The 9,530-nt window shown below is 42.1% G+C and overlaps 1 protein-coding gene across 2 annotated transcripts in view; it reads left to right on the top strand.

Annotated features, from left to right (window-relative positions):
• Positions 1 to 760: 760 nt before the first annotated feature.
• Ppig (peptidylprolyl isomerase G) overlaps positions 761 to 9,530 on the top strand; it is a 30,375-nt gene continuing 21,605 nt past the window's right edge. Inside the window, exon 1 of one of the 2 annotated variants that reach the window (XM_051166987.1) lies at positions 761 to 895. The gene's annotated coding sequence lies outside the window, so the exon portion shown is untranslated. Of the gene's footprint in view, positions 896 to 1,146; positions 1,292 to 9,530 lie in introns of those variants that run through there. The other variant, XM_051166988.1, reaches the window with a different exon arrangement.

Below are 9,530 nucleotides of genomic sequence, written 5' to 3'. Positions count from 1 at the left end.
CATGCCACTTTGTCTCCAATTCCATCATCGAGGATTAAATCGCATAGCTGGAGAGATGGCTTAGCCAGTACGGGCACTTGCGGCTACCCATACTGGGTGTCTCATTACTGCTTTTAACGCCAGTTCCAGGGGGGATCCGACACCCAGTTTTGACTTTTGCAAGCAACTATACACATATGGGGCGTATGCACATAGTCACAAACGCAAACATATTTAAAAGAAAAAGTAGGCGTGGTGGCGCACACCTTTAATCCTAGCATCTGGGATTAAAGGCAGATTAAATCACAGCGTTTGGAATTAGACGCAGACACCGGTAAATCTGTGAGTTTAAAGTCAGTCTGATCCACATACAGAGTTCAGGGCCAGACGAGGCTATATAGTAAGACCCTGTCTCAAGAAAATATAAATCACCGAGTACTGGCATTAAAGGTATGCGCTACCACGCCCCGAAAGTAGCTCATTTTTGTTACTAATTTTTGAGCGTTAGCTGAAGGTGAAAATTGGAAGTTCCTTGGAGGCTGACCGACAGAGCACACCAATGTCTATAAAATGAAGTGCTTCATGTCGAGAGCGCTGGGGCATTCTGACGGAGACACACACGTATCCAATCAGCTCGCAGAAAACATTATGCGACCTGTCAGATCTATTTAAATGGCAGAAAGACCGCCGGCACTCTCAAGGAGACGATGCTGACGTAAGTCAGGGAACGTCGGGAGGTGCCGTCAACCCATCCGTGACGTACTTCCGGCGCGACGCTTTTTTTTTTCCCTCCACGCCTGGACTGGGCTGTGGGGGAGGGAGGCGGTTAGTGGGCTTTAGCGCCTTTCCTGACGGCGGTAGATTTGAAGCGCTTTACAGGACTTGGCCGGGAGACGAGAAGTCCGTGGCGGTGCAGGTGAGGGGGGCGTGAGGGCGTCTGTCGGCGCGGCGTCAGTCGCTGCGGTGGTCCCGGGGTACAAGAGCGGGAAGGGCCCAGGGCGAGGGGCGGAGCCGCGGCGGGGCGGCTGGGCCGTGGTAACCGTCTTCCCGTCGAGGTCTCCTCCTGGGCTGCTCGGACGCAGAGGGGTGGCTCCGGGGACTGCGCCTCGGGCTTGTGGCACCGTGGTGGCCGGGCGGCTGGGCAGCCGAGCCCCGGGGGCGCAGGAAGCCGCTCTTCCCTCTCCAGCCCCCGCCCTCCCCGCTCGGCGCACACCTCCTCCCTGACGCATTTTGCCGCACAGGCTGTAACATGGCGGCAGCGACAGCGGCCTCGGCTCCCGTGAGCTAGCTTCGTTTCGGATGCTTCCAAACCGTGAGCCCGGGCGCTGCTGCGTGGTAGGTGGGGATGTTTGGTTGGGGATGGGGAAGGCGCGGCGCGAGGGCCTGTCAGGTTAGGGGTAGGGAAGGATGGGCGCAGAGCCACAGTCACCGGGAATAAAATCGACAAGCGAGCCCTCCTCCGACCTTTTCCTCTTGTAGGACAGCGGCTGTCGTGCATGCTTAAGTGACAGAGGCCCCTGACGTTAAGGATTCCCCTCAAACTCGAGTGTAAGATCTTAACCCTCGCTCTCTAGAAGTTTTCCCACGTTCCCGAGCAATAGAAAGAGGCCGGGCCTTAGGGGAGGGTTCTGTTTAGGAGAAGATGGTTTCTGAACCCCGTTCTCCCTGTAGGAGAAAAACGTACTGATTTGCTCCGTATTTACTCTGAACAAAGTCAACCACCTTATAAAAGCACCACCTTGTGCATTCAGTGTGATTTCTTAGTATTGTATTGCACTACAATAATCTGTGTTTGGTTTTGATCACCAATACATTAAAGAAGTAATAGAACGTTTTGGAAATTTGGAGACTCTATGTTAACTTTCAGAAGCTAAAACCAGATAGGATGAAACCACGCTCGTCCATGCACCAGTAATTGCTATTTTGTAACGGCTACTGGGAGGGGCGTTTAAACATTTTTTTATAAGTTTTCAAAGATTGCCATAAAGTGCAGAAATTGGACAGATACTTAGAATGACTGCCTCTTTAATGTTTTGTTGCTCTTTTTACATACCTAAAAGTGTGTCTTCTGGTGTCACAACGGCTAGGAGAAAGGGTCACCAATCAAGGCCAACCTGACCGACTTGATGAGACTCAGATAAGCAAAAACACTTATTTAGGAACTGAGGGACCCCGTTCTTTTTAATAATGTGAGATGTAATTATTCATGTAATAACTGTTTAAACAAGTTAATTGCTAACAGTTTCTTTAGGTTTCATTGAATTGATTGTGTTGTCGAGCTTGCTCCTTAGGTAGGTTGGGTGTATGTGTGTCTTTCACAAAAATTATATTTTTATTTCTATAGGCCAAAATTTGGACCTTGAGATTTGCAGGCAGTACTTTAAATATTCAGAGAAAACTATTATAATTGGAACCTTGTATATTTACTTATAGGGAATTTTTCTGCTTTTGAGATTGGTGGCATTGTTAGAGCAAATACTCTACCATTGAGTTTGTGTGTATGGACCAAAGACCTCCCAACTGTGAGGCAAGTGCTTAATCCTTGGGGCACAGACTAACCCCTAAATTTTCAGAATGCCTGTTAAGTGCTGTGTTTCCACCAGCCCTGAGGTTTGTGTGTATCAAAAGCAAATGAAGAAAATAGTACTTCTTGGAGAATATAGGTGTCTTTCCTGACAACTCAAAATGTTGGTTTTACTTAATTCACCAGTAATTGTTACGTTTCTTCTTCCTCCTCCTCCTCCTCTTCCTCTTCCTCCTCCTCTTCTAAGTCTTTTTTCTTCTTCTTTTTGGTTTTTTGAGACAGGGTTTCATTGTGTATAGCCTTACCTGTCCTGGACTCACTTTGTAGACCAGGCTGGCCTAGAACTCATGGCAATCCGCCTGCCTCTGCCTCCCAAGTGCTGGGATTAAAGGCGTGCACCAGGCCAGCTTTGTCCATGGATGGTCTGTTGCTTCTGGGGATGTAACAGGCATTACATGGGGGGAAGCACATGATAGAGCAAAATGTCTTTCTTGCTGAGTCCAGGTAGCAGAGAATAGAGGGAAGGATCTGTCCCAATATTGCCTTCAAGGACTCACCTCCAGTGACCCATTAGTCTCCATCTCCTAAAAGAGCCACCATATCCCAAGAATGCCAAAGGCTGGTGGCCAAATACATGACCCTTGGGGAACAATTGATATCTAAACTTCAAGGTAATGTCTTCTAGACCTGACAGGGAAGATAAATGGGAAAAAAAAATCTCCAGTATGGTTGTCTAAACAAGATCTACATAATGACAACACAATTGACATGCTAGTGTGGTGGGAGAAATTAAAGAAGACCCTAACCCTAGATGGAGAGTTGTTGGCAGTCGATGACTGCTAAGAGGGGGAGAATTCATTTTCTTCAGAGGTGAGCCCCCTGGTAGATTATCTCATCCCAAATAGTCCTAAGACACATATGTACATATGAGCAACACTAAATGGAGCCAGTAAAGGGAGCTGGGCAGGTGTAACAATAATACAGAGGTCTGAGTTTGAGAGGAGTTTTGGGAGTAGACAGGAGAGGAAGGGGATAGAAATGATTTAAACACAATATTCCTGTATGGAATTCTCAAAAAATATTTTAATTAAATTTTTGGTTTTTTTTGCTTCAGGATAGGGTTTCTCTGTGTAGCCCTGGCTGTCCTGGAATAACTGTATACCAGGCTGGCCTGGAACTCACAGAGATCTGCCTCCTTCTGTTTCCTGAGTACTGGGATTAAAGGTGTATGCCACCACCCAGCCTTAATTAAAAATTTAAAAATATATCCAAATGTAACAAAGATTCCCTTCTCTTTGTATTCAAAGCTTAATCAATCTTCCTTGGAAGTAATCTTAGAAGTAATATAGAAGGTTGAAAAATGGCTCAGTAGGTAAAAGCTCTTGCCACCAAGTCTGAGGACCTGAATTCTATCCCTGAAATCCACCAAGTAGGAGAAAACCAATTTCTCTGACCTACATACATGTACATGACATGTACCCTCCCCTCACTAAATAAATAAATGTAATAAAAATTTCAAAATAACGTAGAAAACACAAAATAATGGTATCCATATTTTTTTGTTTGTCTTTTTCGAGACAGGGTTTCTCTGTGTAACCCTAGCTGTTGTGGACTCACTTTGTACTCCATGCTGGCCTCGAATTGACAGAGAACTGCCTACCTCTGCCTTCCTGAGTACAGGGGTACTTACATTATTAAATGTTAATGTATCTGAAAACTGCTTACCAATGTAGTGTTGATCATCAGAATATTGGCTTTATGTTTATATGTACATATTTTTCTTTTTTAGAATTTTACGTGTGCATTGAGTGTTTTGCCTATATGTATATATGTGTGCCACATGTGTGCCAGGTGCCTTCAGAGGTCAGAAGAGTATGTCATATGTCAGATGCCCTGGAATTGGAGTTATGAATTGTTGTGAACCACCATGTGGGTGCTGGGAGTTGAGCCTGGTCCTCTGCATGAGCAATAAGTGCCCTTAACAGCCAAGTCAACTCAGTAGTCCCTGTACATATTTTTTGCAAATACTATAATTGATATGCTATAGACGAGCAAGACAATCTTTTCTAAAGGTACTACGGTTAAAAAATTGTTGTTTTTTTGTTTGTTTGTTTGTTTGTTTTGTGAAGGTCTTTGTATTTTGGTCAAATGTGATTAGGAAGTTAATTTAACTTTAAAAGCATGACAGACTTGTAGATCATTACAGTAATATCCAGAATTTTTTCCTTGAATGAAGTTTTATTTTCATGTATCATACCATACTTAACGTATTTCTCTTTTAGAATGTCAAAGAAAGGAGATTAAAAACAATGTTTTATGCAATTAAAAACTTACAGAACATGTTAAAATTCCTATTGATAATAAGGAATGTTTGCATTTTTTATTGTATTGTCTTTGAAAATGAAATAAAAATGTATTTTTTCTGTTTATAAAGTATCATAGTTCAAAAAAGCAAAATACACATACAAAAAAAATGTAATCTTAAAGATCTAGTATAGTTTAACTGAACTTACTTGAGTCCTATATGAAAATCATTATTATGCTGTTGTATTCCTTTAATCCAGCAGAGGCATGGAGATGGATCTCTGTTTTCTAGGCCAGCCCAACTTTGAGGAGAGCCAAGGCTACATAAAAAAGACCCTGTCTCAAAACAACAACAAAAAATACTGATTTTTTTTCCATTTTTAATTTTTATTTTTAAATAATTTATTTAGATTATATCCCAATTGTTATCCCCTCACTTGTATCTTCCTGTTCCCACCTTCCTCTTTCACCCTATTCCCCTCCTCTGAATAGGGGAGCTGTGACAGAAGGGGACCTCCTCCCACATTTTGATCATAGCCTATCAGGTCTCATCTGGATAGCCTACTTCCCCTTCCTTTAAGTGCCACCAGGCCTCCTCACCAAGGGGAAGTAGTCAAATAGGGGGCACCAGAGTTCTTGTTAGAGGCAGTTCCTGCTCTCCCCACACCATGGAGAATGCTCCATTGGCCAGATCTGAACTGGGAGTCTAGGTTTACTGCATGCATTGTCCTTGGTTGGTCCAGCAGTTTGTGCAGGACCCCCCCCCCCCAGGTCCCGATCCGCCAGCCTTGATGGTCTTCTTGTAGGGTTCTTGGACCCTCTGGGTCCTTCTATTTCCCTATTCTTCCTATCACTCTCACCTGGAGTCCTAATAGCGAGTACCAGCATCTGTCCTGATCCCCCTCTGAGTGAAGACTCTCAGAGGACATCTATGTTGGGCTAGTATCCAATTATAAATGAGTATATACCATGTGTGTCTTTCTGGGTCTGGGTTAACTCACTCAGGATGATCACTTCTAATTCCATCCATTTGTCTGCAGATTTCAAGATTTCCTTGCTTTTAATAGCAGAGTAGTATTTCGTAGTGTAAATATACCAGTTTCTTTATCCATTCTTTGACTGAGGCATATCTTAAGTTGTTTCCAGATTCTGGCTACTACAAATAGGGCTGCTATGAACATAGTTGAACATGATGAATTTTTTTTTTAATGCCCAGCTGATTGTTATTTTTCTCACTATCTAGGTAGGTCTTCAGCTGAAGAAGTGAAACCAAAAAGAAAGAAATGGGAAAATAATAACAACAGCATCCCAATAGGGAGATGTAGGGAATGGGCTCAATTTCATGAGTGGTACAGACTAACAGGATGATTGTTGGTGGTGTGAGGAGCACACACATAGGAGAGAAAACTGCATAGGTTTTAATAGGAAACACAAGTTCTGTCTTGGTAATTTGGTATACACTTGTCACCCCAGCAGTTAGGGTGTGGAGACAAGAGGATCAAGAGTTGAATGTCAGCCGGGCGGTGGTGGCGCACGCCTTTAATCCCAGCACTTGGGAGGCAGAGACAGGTGGATCATGTGAGTTCGAGGCCAGCCTGGTCTACAAAGTGAGTCCAGGACAGCCAAGGCTACACAGAGAAACCCTGTCTTGAAAAACACAAAAACAGAAAAGAGATGAAAAATAAAACCCAACAACAGAACAATAACTACTTCCAAGCATATTTGCATTAACTAGCATTCTTTCTATTTGATGAAGTCCCTGGGCCAGGCATTGTGCTTTGTGTAGAAGACAAAGTTTTAGCAGGGACATGTGGCACAGGCCTATATAATTTCAACTACTTGGAAAACTGAGGCAGGAGGATTTTAAGTTCATGACCTGCCTGGGCCACAAGATGTGGTTAGGGCCATCTTTGACAACTACGGGAGACTTTGTTTTGTTTTTCCAGACAGGGTTTCTCTTGTAGTTCTGGCTGGCCTGAAACTCACAGAAATCCGTCTTCTTCTGCCTCCTAAGTGCTAGGATTAAAGGCATGCACCACCACAGCTGGCTTATGGGAGACTTTGTAAAAATACCTCCAAAAGCCAGAAAGAGCCAGACATGGTGGCACACGCCTTTAATCCTGGCACTCGGAAGGCAGAGGCAGGTAGAAAGATTTTCGCAGAGGGAGTAGCTGAACTGAATGTTAAGGGGCACATAGTGAGAGGGATCAGAAGGAAAGAGTTGGTTGTCATCTTAATCATTTTAAAGAATCCACTGCCTATTCCTTTAAAAGTTGAGACACTCTTTGTGTAGCACACTCTTTGTGATAAAGTCCCTACATTATTTATTTGGTTTTTTCAAGACAGGGTTTCTCTGTGTAGCCCTGACTGTCCTGAACTCTCTTTGAAGACCAGGCTGACCTCAAACTCACAGCGATCCACCTGCTTCCCAAGTGCTGGGATTAAAGGGGTGTACCACCATGCCCCAGCTTATTTATTAGCTTATTGCAAATACTCCGTTTAATAATTAGCTGCCTATATACTTACCTTGTCCCCCCTGGCATCTTGCTTCCCCCCCCCCCCTTTTCTTTTTTGGTTTTTCAAGACAGTGTATCTCTCCGTAGCCCTGGCTATACTAGAACTCACTCTAGTATTGGCCTCATTCAGAGATCAGCCTGCCTCTGCCTCCCCAAGTGCTGGGTAAAGGCATTCACTACTGCCTCATGGCTCCCCCTGGCATCTTAAAGACCCACTAAAGTGAATATGGAAATCATTTTACATATGAAATTGCAAAAAGAACTTTCAACCACTCACTGATATTTCTGAAATATACTTGATAAAGTTTAGTATTTTGTATTTAAATTTATTTATTGTTGGCATGCAAAGGGATTAATAAACACTTAAACTAAGATTTATTTTTTTATTTATTTGTGTTTTATCTGTATGTCCTTGTGAGGGTTTGGATCCTGGAGTTACAGACAATTGTGAACTGCCATGTGGGTGCTGGGAATTGAACCTGGATCCCCTGGTCAACATTCTTAACACTGAGCCATCTCTCCCGGCCCCTGAAACAAGTTTTTAAGCATTTACATAAATGTAATCTAAGTGGTAAAAGTTATAGTTGTTAGGATTTTGCATTTATTTGTATAACTAGGGCTTTTTTTTTTCTATGAACCTAGTAGCTTTTCATTTTAAAAGTATTTTCATGCTGAGAATTATGATACACTTTTTTTATTAAATATTTTTCGCGTATTCATTTATATTCACATAAATACAATAAACTATCACACAAAACGATCAGGAATTATATAAATGTTACATTCATAATGATGCAGTCTTATAATCACAGTACTCAGGAGGCAGAAGCAGGGGGGATTGGCAGTTGAAGTTCAGCCTGAACTACATTGGGAGACCCTGCTTTAAAAAAAAAAAAGTATTTCTAATACGAAAAAATAAGTAAATAAGTAAATGCAGTATCACTGAAGTTTTTGAGGAAGTCAGATAGGTGAAGTGAGTTTACAGCATCAGGTAGATGGTGATGGTTACAGTTCATAGGCAATAATGGAAAGGAGGTCAGACTAGAACCTGCGTTTCTCTAAAGGGGGCAGTACATGCTGGTTGCTATACAAAAACAGGGGGCTGTGCCAGGTATAATTATTTTTCAGAAAAATTCAAATCTAGGTTTTATAATATTAGCTATAACTCAGGCTAAATGAATTTGTGGCAAACATATTCACAGGTAATTAATCACAGAAGATTTGATTATATTCTGAGGCAATTGGTGACTAATGTTTTTCCCTCCTGAAATGGGTCTTGCTAGCCCAGGCTGGTTTTAGAAGACTCTGGATTGCTGGGACACGGGAGTGAATGGCTATTTCTTTGAAATTTTTATGGGCTTAATTTTTCTTTGAATTAAAATTTCTATATCTTAGTATTATAATCTTAGTACTCTCCTCTTACTTGGAAAAATGTCAAATTGATTAGATGTTTGTCTTATTATTTAAGATTTTGGATGTTATTAAGCAATATTTGAGAGTCATACAGAGGAAACATCCTATTTATAACTAATAATTGTTATGTCTCTAGTAATGATTATTAATAGAATCTTAGTAATTTTACTTATTTTAAACTTATTTTATGTATATGCATGTTTGCTTGTATGTATGTGTGTGCTCCGTGTGTTCAGTTTCTGTCAGGGTCACAGGAGTGCGTTCAATCCCCTGGAACTGGAATTACAAGTGGTTGTGAGCCTCCATATAGGTGCAGGGACTCAAACTTTGGGTTTCTTGACAAGCAGCTAAGTGCTCTTAACCGATGTACTGTCTGGCTGTTCCCATTTAGTAGACAATGTGTAAGCCATCTTTTATGTTGCCATTGTCCATTGTTTGTTGTTGTTGTATTTTGAGATAGGGTTTCTCTATCATGTAGCTCTGAGTGTCCTGTAACTCTCTATGTAGATAGATTAGGATAGCCTTGAACTCAGAAATCCAGGTGCCTTTGCCTCCCAAGTGCTGGAATTAAAGGCATGGGCATGGTAAGGTTTTTGTTGTTGTTTTGTTTTAAGGCAGAATATCACTGTTACCCTGACTTAGTCCCCCAGTGTTTAGATTAAAGGGGTGTACCACCATTCCTATCTTGGGTTCTTTTCCGTAACTGGATGGGAATCTGTAGTTGTCCCAATTAAAACTTTCAGCTACATTTCTACAAACTGAGCCCAGGACAGCCAAGACTACACAGAGAAACA

The sequence above is a fragment of the Acomys russatus genome, chromosome 24, assembly GCF_903995435.1.
Source record: "Acomys russatus chromosome 24, mAcoRus1.1, whole genome shotgun sequence".
Taxonomy (NCBI): Eukaryota; Metazoa; Chordata; class Mammalia; order Rodentia; family Muridae; genus Acomys; species Acomys russatus.
The sequence above is the reverse complement of the archived record's forward strand: the minus strand, read 5'-3'. Positions and strand labels throughout refer to the sequence as shown.